Here is a 12,539-nt window from a genome sequence, read left to right as displayed (position 1 = left end):
TGTCTGTTTCCTCCCCATCCCAGTCCTGTCCCTGGTGCCTCATCCCAATCCCATTCTCCTGGCTACCGAGGGCCCAGCCTCCACTTCTCAGGTGCCTCATCCCAATCCCAAGATCACTGCTTGGGCAGCCCTAGTCTCCCTCTCTGGGTTCCCCATACCAGTCTCTTCCCCTTACAAACAATCTCCGTCTCCTTGCCCAGCCAGTCCTAATTCCTTACCACGGGCTCCCAGTCTCCCCGCCCCGAGTTCCACATCCAGACTCAGTCTCCACCTCCTCCCCAGATCACTTCCCAATACCTCCCATCCTGGGTTGTTTGTTCTAGTCTCTTTACCCAGGCAGCCACAGATCCTCCCCTCCCCCACCTTCTCAGCAGCTCTGTCTTCCCTCACCATCTATGGATCCCAGTCTGCCTCCTTGTCCAGCAAAGCCCAGTCTTCCCTCCTAGCTCCTTGTTCAGTCTCAGTGTTCTCACATTCCCCAACTAGCTCTGCCTACAATGGCATGTGGCCCACCTGCAACGGCTAGCAGCACATATACCCAAGGGCCAGATATGGGATACTAGACGGGGAGGGCTCCGAGTTACTACAGAGAATTCTTTCCCAGGTCTCTGGCTGGTGGGTCTTGCCCACATGCTCTGGGTTGAACTGATCACCATGGGGTCGGGAAGGAATTTCCCCATGGGGCAGATTGGCAGAGAACAAGGGGAGTTTTCGCCTTCCTCTGCAGCATGGGGTTTAAACTAGAGTATATGGTGGATTCTCTGTAACTTGAAGTCGAAGTCATGATTTGAGGACTTCAGTAACTCAGCCAGAGGTTACTGGTCTAATGTAGGAGTGGATGGATGAGGTTCTGTGACCTGCAATGTGCAGCTCAACTGGTTGATTACACTGGTGCCTTCTGGCCTTAAAGTCCTTGACTCCTTCCCTCCTCCCATTTCCTTCACCAAATCCCAGTCACAATCTCTTTGCCCAATTAGTCATAACCTCCTTTTCTCGGGTTCCTAAGGCCCAGCCTGCTCTTTACCACCACCACCACCACACTCAGCTGCCAGGAGACAAGGAGACTTTTTTGTCCAGTTAGTCCCAGCCTCCATTTCTCAAAGTTCCCTTCTCACCAGGCTGCTTGTCCCAGACTACTCCATTCCCTGCCCCCGTCATCAGGTTCTTGTCTCCTCTGCAATAGGAGACAAGAACCAGATGCTGCTTCCTCTTCCACAATGCCTGGGTGCCCAGGCTCCCTGCTCTGAGTTATGGTGCCCAGCCCTCCTTGAATTTTCTTGGCAGCCTTTAACAAATTCCCACTGAACAGGTGCAGCATGATTTTCAGAGGCTTGTAATTCAGCCCAATGTATGTGGATTTTTTACAGGGAAAGCAAAAGGCATATTCCCTGACAGAGGCCGCCACCTCCCCTTGCCAATTTCAAGTCCCTGCTCCTTTAAAGCATTGAGGAATTAGAACTTCTCAACAGAACAGCTGCAAGAATTTAACACTGCAAAACATTTTCCCCAAACCTCATTCTCTGAAACAGCTGAATTGTTTTTGCGGACATTTTCCAAAAAAATTCAGCCTGAGAAACACCAGCGTGTAAAATTTCAGCCCAAATAGTTAAGAGGTTGGCAAAGGTGTAAGAAAATGAAAAAGTCTTACAATAAAAGCATCAGGCAACTTCAACTATAGGGGTTGCTGCCAGCTATACCTATAATACACATCTACCACATTAATATAATGTAGTATAGCGATATATGAACATACTCTGCAAGTTAAATATCCATTGTTCATTTATGTCCATAGACTTGAGCAAGCAGAATGAGCACAGTAATTAAGAACTCCAACATATAAACTAAGTGTTAGAAACCTAGTTCAAAGGAACGATCATTAAATTAGCCTTGCTTCTATCCCCAAAATTGTATTTAATCTGAAGTTACTCTGTATAGTGATCCTTAAAACTGATTAAAAAAGATTTCACCATTCATACCACGGTGGCCATGAAATACTCTGTGCATCTCACACAGGGTGACTTAAACAGAGACCCCTCCACAGCTTCCTTTTACAACTAGTGAAAACATATCCTCAGCTGCCACAGGTGTCGAGTGTATCAAGTGTGAAGCACTGCTCTGAAGTCACATTACAGGGTCACTATCAAACTGGAGATTTTACTGCTGGATCTACTTTTGTTTCATGGCCACCTCTTGACAGGCACCACAGAGAAACCTAACACTTGCCATCTGCATACAGTGATTTTCAGCTAATAATAGTTTAACAAGGAACTCTCAAAGTCTCTCTGAAGCAATGGGTCAGCTAATCCCTTTCACAGGGAGGATTTTACTTCTAGAAAACTGAAGCCAGCTGAGAAAGAAGATATTTCCTTTTATTTATTTTGAGTTGTAGGCTTTGCTTTGATGGGGAAGTCCTGGCTTTGTGATGAATATTTAGGGACAGAAACTTGCATTGTTCCCCTATGAGACGTGATCACTATTAACTAGTTATTTTTATTGGCATGTCAAAAAAGGGATGGCTGGTGACCCAGCTTTCCCATTGAACTGGCAGTGCCTTTTGAAACATCAAGTGAGATGGACACGTTGTGTATCCAAGGGAAGACCAAAAGGCAAGTATTTGCCTACCATTCTGAAACATTTGGAGAATTATCTGGGTAACAGCAACCTAAGACTGGGGTTATTTTTAGATTTAGAAGCCTTCCACTGTTGCATCAATGAAAAAATGTGAACACGCAAAAAAAGCTATACCATTATCTGAGGTACGTAATATTTTTATACTGTCATCTATGTATAGTATTCTCTTGCTATGAGGAAACATCTACCACACATATAACTATGCTGGATATATGGCAACCACCACAACTTGGGGCACCTGAGTCTCTGCCATACGGCATACCTAGCACAAAGAGAACACAACGAGGACTATTTGAATGCGTTAGTCCATAAGGTCACAGGATCTGAAATGGAGTCAATTGATGGAAAATTCACCAACTTCTCAGCTGTTCCCAAGATTAGGGAATTTTAAATAATGTGGATGTTTAACACATTAAACAGGGTTAGGCTTAGTTAGGGACATAGGCGCCGACTCCGTGGGTGCTCTGGGGCTGGAGCACCCATGAGGAAAAACAGCACCTCCCCACCCCAGCTCACCTCTGCCTCCTCCCCTGAGCATCCTGCTTCTCCCCCCTCCCTCCCAGCACTTGTGCCTCAAAACAGCTGTTTCGTGCAGCAAGCGGGGGCAGGGGGATGCAGCGGGGCCGGGGGATTTGGGGAAGGATCCAACAGGGGCTGGCAGGGGTGACGTTGGGGTGGGAACTTTGGGTCAGGGGTGGAGTCGGGGCGGGCACGAGCACCCACCGGCGCCAAAAAAAGTTGCCACCTGTGGTTAGGGACAGATCTGTCTATAACAAGGCTTGTAGATGGGGGGAGGGGAAGCTGTAGATGTGGTGTATCTTGACTTTAGTAAGGCTTTTGATATGGTCTCACATGACCATCTCAAACAAACTAGGGAAATACAACCTTGATGACACTACTAAGGCAGGTAAATAACTGGTTGGAAAACCCGTTCCCAAGGAGTAATTATCAGCGGTTCACAGTCACACTGGAAGGGCATAACAAGTGGGTCCCACAGGGATCAGTTCCGAGTCTGGTTCTGTTCAATATCTTCATTAATGATTTATAAAAGCAGCAAAGAGTCCTGTGGCACCTTATAGAGTAACAGATGTTTTGGAGCATGAGCTTTTGTGGGTGAATACCCACTTTGTCGGATGCATCTATAAGTTAGTCTATAAGGTGCCACAGGACTCTTTGCTGCTTTTACAGATCCAGACTAACACGGCTACCCCTCTGATTAATGATTTAGATAATGGCATAGAGAGTACATTATAAAGTTTGTGGACGATACCAACCTGGGAGGGGTTGTAAGTGCTTTGGAGGGTAGGATTAAAATTCAAAATGATCTGGACAAACTGGAGAAATGCTCTGAAGTCAATAGGATGAAATTCAATAAGGACAAATGCCAAGTATTCCACTTAGGAAGGAACAATCAGTTGTACACATACGAAATGGGAAATGACTGCCTAGGAAGGAGTACTGAGGAAAGGGATCTAGGGGTTATAGGAAATCACAAGCTAAATATGAGTCAACAGTATAACGCTGTTGCAAAAAAGCAAACATCATTCTGGGATGTATTAGCAGGAGTGTTGCAAGCAAGACACGAGAAGTCATTCTTCCGCTCTGCTCCGCGCTGCTTAGGCCTCAACTGGAGTATTGTGTCCAGTTCTGGGCGCCACATTTCAGGAAAGATGTGGGCAAATTGGAGAAAGTCCAGAGAAGAGCAACAGAAATGATTAAAGGTCTAGAAAACATGAGCTATGAGGGAAGATTGAAAAAACTGGGTTTGTTTAGTCTGAACAAGAGAAGTCTGTGGCAGTGCCAGCCAAGAAGACACTTCTTGCTTTGCCTCCAAATCCCTCAACACCCTTGTACCTGAAGAAATAGAGCAGCTGAGGCGCAAGACTCAGCAGTTTGCTTGAATTATCCTTTCCTCCTCCATGGATATTCATGGAAATGGGGAGATAGGGTTGTGAGCAGAATGCACTAAGGAGGCAAGGATGAAGAGAAAGGACATTTTGCACTCTTATTCCTTCCCTGAAAATTATGAAGGGAAGGGTACACTGTGGATTAGACAGAACAATTTTGGAAGGTCTGTCCCTTTCCTTGTACACTACTCCTGCCAGGGAAAGAGAGACCTTTCTAAAGTCCTTTTGTAATAGGTAAGTCAGTGCCAAACAAGTCAAGGCATTTATTAGAACAAGAACTGACTGTCTCAGAGGGCAAAAGCAGTCAAAATATTGCCCATATTTTATTTTCATATAGTATATTATCTGTTATATTATCCAGTATTTTCATAAAATGCATCCCAAATAGGGTTACTACCGCTTCTGAATCTCTCTGTATAGTGTGACAGACCCAGGCCAGTGGGGTACAGGAGTCTGGCAGAGGGCAAATATACTGGTCACTGGCTGAGTAGTTTTCTGTTCCCTGAGTGACCAGAGCAGGGGCTGCACTAGGGTAATCAGGAACCTGCTAGAACCAATTAAGGCCGACAGGCTGATTAGATCCCCTGCAGCCAATCAAGGCAGGCTAATCAGGGCACCTGGGTTTAAAAAGGAGCTCACTCCAGTCAGGGAGGGGGAAGCCAGAGGAGAGGAAGTGTGTGGAGGAGTTGGGAGCAAGAGGCGCAAGGAGCTGAGAGGGCGAGGGAGAGGATGTGCTGCTGGAGGACTAGGGAGTACAAGGTTATCAGACACCAGGAGGAAGGTCCTGTGGTGAGGATAAAGAAGGTGTTTGGAGGAGGCCATGGGGAAGTAGCCCAGGGAGTTGTAGCTGTCATGCAGCTGTTACAGGAGGCACTATAGACAGCTGCAATCCACAGGGCCCTGGGCTGGAACCCGGAGTAGAGGGTGAGCCCGGGTTCCCCCCAAACCTCCCAACTCCTGATCAGACACAGGAGAAGTTGACCCAGACTGTGGGGAAGATCACTGAGGTGAGCAAATCTGCCAATAAGCGCAGGACCCACCAAGGTAGAGGAGGAACTTTGTCACAATAGTCATATAGGATTAGTTTGCAGGAGGTTTAAAATGCCAAACTAGAGTTAGACAAGGAAATGGTTTGTCACGAGATGGTGGTGATATACTGCGATTCAGCTGTGAAACAGAGGCCCATAGGTGGCTCACTGCTGTGTCTCAGCAGCTCTTTGTCTGGCCTGACATATTCACCTAACACACAGCTGTCAATCTGAATTTAAAATGGGTCATATAAGAAGATACTACTGGAAAATTAACACATTGATCACTAATATTATTGCATAATATATGTACAATGTATGCAAGGAGTTATGAATATGTGCTAGAATTATGTTCTTAAATGTGTCTGGCAAGCAGTGAATTAGTTCAGTTTGTTCTAGACAATGGAATGTGCATTTGCTTGGCTGACCAGCCTAGTCATTTGGCAGAGACAATGAAGGTGTATTTACATAAAAGTTAAACAAAGCTATCCAGCTAACAAGGGGAGGAAGTAATGACTCTACTATCAACAACAGAAGAGGAACCAGCATAAAGTCTTCATCAGACTGCATAGCGTCTCTTCCCAGAAGGAGAAAAGAAAGTTTATCTGAAAATATATTTCAGTGGTTTACTGGACTAAAAAAACAGAGTCTGTGCCCTAAACCTAAACAATAAGCCAAGGGTGGCCAAGTTGTGGCTCGTGAGCCACATGTGGCTCTTTTACAGTTAAAGTGTGGCTTGTGGAGCCCCCCATGTTCCCTCCTATTCTCCATTTACAAGACATGGCGGGGAGCTCAGGACCTCTGCCTTCCAACAGGTGATGGGGTAGCGGCTTCTGCCCAACAGGGAGGGGATCTTGGGTTTCAGGGGCATGCCTGCTGGGGCTCAGGGATTCAGCAGGAGCGAGGCTGAAGCCCTGAGCCCTGGCAGGTGTTTCCCGTGGGGGCAGAAGCCCTGATCCCCAGCAGGCGTGGCCTGGCTCTCGAACTTCTGAAGACTGTTGTAAGCAGCTCAGAGGGTGAATAAGTTTGGCCACCCCTGCAATAAGTAATTGAATCAACTGATTGTATACAATCTTATTGTATTATAAAAGTGTATTGAGTAAGGTCTTCTATGAAAGCCTGTGATGCACTGGTGATTAGTTTAATTGTGAAATGGGTTAAGTTTAGAGGCAAGAACAACAGGGGTGATGTCGTGGTGGGCGTGTGCTATAGACCACTGGACCAGGAGGATGAGGTAGACGAGGCTTTCTTTGGACAACTAACTGAAGTTTCCAGATCACAGGCCCTGGTTCTAATGGGGGACTTCAATCACCCTGACATCTGCTGGGATAGCAATACAGCAGTGCATAGACAATCCAGGAAGTTTTTGGAGAGAGTGTTGGGGACAACTTCCCGGTACAAATGCTGGAGGAACCAATTAGGGCCGTGCTCCTCTTGACCTGCTGCTCACAAACAGGGAAGAATTGGTAGGGGAAGCAGAAGTGGGTGGCAACCTAGGCAGCAGTGACCATGAGATGGTTGAGTTCAGGATCCTCACAAAAGGAAGAAAGGAGAGTAGCAAAATACGGACCCTGGACTTCAGAAAAGCAGACTTAGACTTCCTTAGGGAACGGATGGGCAGGATCCCCTGGGAGACTAATATGAAGGAAAAAGGAGTCCAGGAGAGCTAGCTGTATTTTAAAGAAGCCTTATTCAGGGTGCAGGAACAAACCATCCTGATGTGCAGAAAGAATAACAAATATGGCAGGCGACCAACCTGGCTTAACAGCGAAATCTTTGGTGAGCTTAAACTCAAAAAGGAAGCTTACAAGAAGTGGAAATTTGGACAGATGACTAGGAAGGAGGATAAAAATATTGCTCGAGCATGCAGGGGTGTAATTGGGAAGGCCAAAGCACAATTGGAGTTGCAGCTAGCAAGGGATGTGAAGGGTAACAAGAAGGGTTTCTATAGATATGCTAGTAACAAGAAGGTGGTCAGGGAAAGTGTGGGACCCTTACTGAATGGGGGTGACAGATGATGTGGAAAAAGCTGAAGTACTCAATGCTTTTTTTGCCTTGGTCTTCACAGACAAGGTCAGCTCCCAGACTGCTGCACTGGGCAAAAACAGGGGAGGAGGTGAGCAGTCCTCAGGGGTGAAAGAAGAGGTTAAGGACTATTTAGAAAAGCTGGACATGCACAAGTCCACGGGTCCAGATCTAATGCATCCAAGGGTGCTGAAGGAGTTAGCTGCTGTGACTGCAGAGCCACTGGCCATTATCTTTGAAAATTCGTGGTGATTGGGGGAGGTCCCGGAAAAAGGCAAATATAGTGCCCATCTTTTAAAAAGGGAAGAAAGAGAACCCGGGGAACAACAGACTGGCCAGCCTCACTTCAGTCCCCAGCAAAATCATGGAGCAGGTCCTCAAGGAATCCATTCTGAAGCACTTGGAGGAGAGGAAGGTGATCAGGAACAGTCAGCATGGATTCACCAAGGGCAAGTCATGCCTGACCAACCTAATTGCCTTCTCTGATGAGATAAATGGCTCTGTGGATATGGGGAAAGCGGTGGATGTTATATATCTTGACTTTAGCAAAGCTTTTGGTACGGTCTCCTACAGTATTTTTGCCAGCAAGTTAAAGAAGTATGGGATGGATGAATGGACTATAAGGTGGATAGAAAGCTGGCTAGATTGTCAGGCTCAATGGGTAGCTGGCAGATGGTATCAAGCGGAGTGCCCCAGAGGTTGGTTTTGTTCAACATCTTTTTTAATGATCTGGATGATGGGATGGACTGCACCTTCAGCAAGTTCGCAAGATGACAGTAAGCTGAGGGGAGAGGTAGACATGCTGGAGGGTTGGGATAGGGTCCAGAGTGACCTAGACAAATTGGAGGATTGGGCCAAAAGAAATCTGATGGAGGTTCAACAAGGACAAGTGCAGAGTCCTGTACTTAGGAAGGAAGAATCCCATGCACCGCTACAGGCTAGGGACCGACTGGCTAGGCAGCAGTTCTGCAGAAAAGGACCTGGGGATTACAGTGGACAAGCAGCTAAATATGAGTCAGCAGTGTGCCCTTGTTGCCAAGAAGGCCAACAGCCTACTGGGCTGTATTAGTAGGAACACTGCCAGCAGATTGAGGGAAGTGATTATTCCCCTCTATTCGGCATTGGTGAGGCCACACCTGGAGTATTGCGTCCAGTTTTGGTACCCCCACTAGAGAAGGGATGTGGAAAAATTGGAGAGAGTCCAGCGGAGGGCAACGAAAATGAATAGGGAGCTGTGGCACATGACTTATGAGGAGAGGCTGAGGGAACTGGAGTTATGTAATCTGCAGAAGAGAAGAGTGAGGGGGGATTTGATGGCAGCCTTCAACTACCTGAAAGGGGGTTCCAAAGAGGATGGAGCTTGGCTGTTCTCAGTGGTGGCAGATGACAGCACAAGGAGCAATGGTCTCAAGTTGCAGTGGGGGAGGTCTAGGTTGGATATTAGGAAACACTATTTCACTAGGAGGGTGGTGAAGCACTGGAATGGGTTTCCTAGGGAGGTGGTGGAATCTCCTTCCTTAGAGGTTTTTAAGGCCTGTCTTGACAAAGCCCTGGCTGGGATGATTTAGTTGGGTTTGGTCCTGCTTTGAGCAGGGGATTGGACTAGATACCTCCTGAGGTCTCTCCCAACCCTAATATTCTATGATTCTATTAATACTATATAAGAAATTATGGATAGTCACTAATATTGTGCTTTAATGTCTGACCAAACAAAGGGAGAGAAACAGGTTTTCTCCCAGACAGAAGGGAAGGCAGATATCTGCCTATCTCCTATGTACATTATACATGTTGGAAGCAAAACAATGGAAGTCTCATTTACATATGAATCAGCAGGGGGAGGGGGAGGAATCTGGAGGAAGGAAAGAACAGCATAAGGCAATCCTGCGTCTGGGGACAAGACAATGTGCTTAGGAAGATGTGAGGAGAGAGAAGCCGCCATCTTGGCATCCATCGCTGGATAGACACAAGGGGCCAAAGTTTGGGGAAGCTGGGAAAGAGGGGCCCTTCCAGCAAGGGGCTGAAGTCTCTGGGAGCTGAATATAGGTGAGAATCCTGCATAGGCAAAGGTCTTTCACCCAGGGAGACAAAGAAAACCAGCCAGTTATACAACCGTGGAAGGTCCTGGCTGAGAGAAAGTGAGACAGATCTGGAAAGAACAAGATTGGTCAGAAATCTACCTTGAACCAAGGCTGTAGCTTGTGGAGTTAAGTCTTAGCCTCTAGAGAGCACATGTTATTTTTATTCACTTGTAGCCATTTGGTCTTTTTCCCTTGTGCTTGAACTCACTTAAAACCTCTTTTTGATTATTTTGGATTAAATATACTTGTCTTTCTTTTAATCTAAACCAATTCAATGCTGTGTTTGAATAGAAGTAATACGCTGTGCTATTGTCTCTTTAAAGGAGCAATAAACCGTATTAATTCTCCGAGTGCTCCAGGAAAGGGCTGGACACTTCAGGACAGATGGTTTTGGCAAAATTAGGGGTTGGGGTGTATGCAAGTAGTAGCCTAGGCTGGTGGAGACCAGCGTGGGGCTGTTGCATGGTAGGTAGACCAGGGCTTCACAGCGTACACACACACTCTCTCTCTCTCTCTCTCTCTCTCAAGGAAGTTGACTGCAGGCTGTTGGTGTCCAGGCTGTGAGCCACAGCAGCAGAACATTTAAGGCACCCGGAGTTACAAGGCAGGCAGTGACAGCCCCTCATTGGTCTAGGGGTCACCCCAAAATGTTACAACATTACATTTCATGATACAGGGCAAATAGCAAAGATGGAACGCATGGTCCCAGGGCAATCTTCAGTCTACTACACAACTCAGAAAGCAAAATACAAATTGAACTGGATATAAGAGGGAAAAATATCTTAATTTAGCCTTAAATAAAACATTACATACCTGGTGAACCAAACAAGAACATTCCAGATTCAAAGGCCTCACATTTACCACCAAGGTTTACCTTCAGAGCATATCTAAATTACCTGAAGTCATGTAACATAAGACTTTAGAACACATACCAGTACAAGCTGCACATGTACTAAGTCATTACCACACAGAGGACTAGACCAACCCAATGAAATTTACTAACGTTATAAAACAGACATATGAATTTACTGCAGATGTGTCTTTACCTAACAAAGGAATCCTCTAGTCTGGAGACTGACTGATGGGCTAACCATGGCTGTTTGGATGTGGTTAACCCAGTCAGTTCACCTGACTAGATTCTTCTCTGAAAGAGAAAACACTTTCCAAGAAAGCAGAGAGATAACACTTTACACATCAAGCAGAAAGTGATCTATAGACATGATGAAAGAGAAATAACGTTGAAATACAAATTGAAGGCCTAGTCCTGAGAAGTGCAAACCATTTGCAACTCCTATTCAGCTCAATTCATGTTCCGGCCCTGAATATACAGCCTTTGGCAAGCAGAAGCCCAGGGACCTTAGAGCTGCCTAATCAAAGAATCATAGAATATCAGGGTTGGAAGGGACCTCAGGAGGTTCTAGTCCAACCCCCTGTTCAAAGCAGGACCAATTCCCAGCTAAATCATCCCAGCCAGGGCTTTGTCAAGCCTGACCTTAAGGAAGGAGATTCCACCACCTCCCTAAGGAACCCATTCCACTGCTTCACCACCCTTCTAGTGAAAAAGTTTTTCCTAATATCCAACCTAAACCTCCCGCACTGCAACTTGAGACCATTACTCCTTGATCTGTCATCTGGTACCACTGAGATCAGTCTAGATCCATCCTCTTCGGAACCCCCTTTCAGGTAGTTGAAAGCAGCTATCAAATCCCCCTCACTCTTATCTTCTGCAGACTAAACAATCCCAGTTCCCTCAGCCTCTCCTCACCATCCAGCCCCCTAATCATTTTTGTTGCTAGTAGTATCTTGGATGCCATTTCACTCTTTTAGATACTTTGTTATACAAGAAGAAAAAAGAAAAGGTTACATTCTGTTGCAGATGTGTATTCCACTTAGGTGAGTGTGCACCCAGAGTGCCAGAGCCAGAGAGTTTACCTAGCAGTAACCTTAGGGAGCAGCATTCATGTCTGTTGCCCCTCCCATAACTATATAAGGCAGTGCCACCCCAACTCCCCTCAGTTCCTTTGCTCCGAACACCCATGATAGATGACTCCGATGCAGAGGGGACGACGGGCAAGTCATGGAATACACATCTGAATCACATCTTAAAGGACCACAGTTACAGTAAGTAACCATTTCCTCTTTGAGTAGATGCAGATGTGTATCCCACTTAGGTGACTCACAAGCAGTACCACTCTCAGGAGGCGGGGCTTGAAGTCTACCTAAATTAGAATTTGAGGGCCACCCTTCCAAAATGTTTATTGGCTCTGGAAGATGCAGTAATGGCATAGTGGTCTGTAAATGTAAGAATGGATGACCCCGTGGCAGCCTGGCAAATATCCAATATGGAAATGTCACTGAGGAACACTCTTGACGTTGTTTGCATCCTTGTCGAATGAGCTCATATCCACTGAGGCGACATAGCCGAAGATATTTCATATGCAGTCTTGATACAGGATGTTATCCATCTAGTGATGGTCTGTGAAGATACCACTTGACCCATCATGCAGTCTGCATGACAGGAACAGATAAGATGAAGCACAAAATGGTGTAGTATTATCCAGACAGAAAGCTAGACATCTCCAGACACCCAAGGTATGTAGACAGGGCTCCTCCGGAGACGAATGCGGCTTAGGAAAAAAACACAGGTAAATATACCGCCTGGTTCAAATGAAACAGAGCACTTTGGAGAGCAAGCCTGAACCAAAGCCCCTCCCCAGTCCCTCTGAGAACAGAACACGTGACATTTCCTGTTCTCCCTGTAGCAGATGAGAATGCCCCACACTGTGAAAACTACTGAGAGAACATTCGTCTTCAGGGAATACCCGCTGAGATGGTCCACGAGATGATTCTGTACCCTGGACAAGTGGATG

General features: G+C 46.2%; 1 protein-coding gene across 4 annotated transcripts in view; it reads right to left on the bottom strand.

Annotated features, from left to right (window-relative positions):
• The window catches only part of MYO1D (myosin ID), a 392,910-nt gene that overhangs the window by 122,881 nt on the left and 257,490 nt on the right, over positions 1 to 12,539 (bottom strand). The window lies entirely within an intron of this gene.

Source organism: Mauremys mutica, chromosome 25 (assembly GCF_020497125.1).
Source record: "Mauremys mutica isolate MM-2020 ecotype Southern chromosome 25, ASM2049712v1, whole genome shotgun sequence".
Taxonomy (NCBI): domain Eukaryota; kingdom Metazoa; phylum Chordata; order Testudines; family Geoemydidae; genus Mauremys; species Mauremys mutica.
The sequence above is the reverse complement of the archived record's forward strand: the minus strand, read 5'-3'. Positions and strand labels throughout refer to the sequence as shown.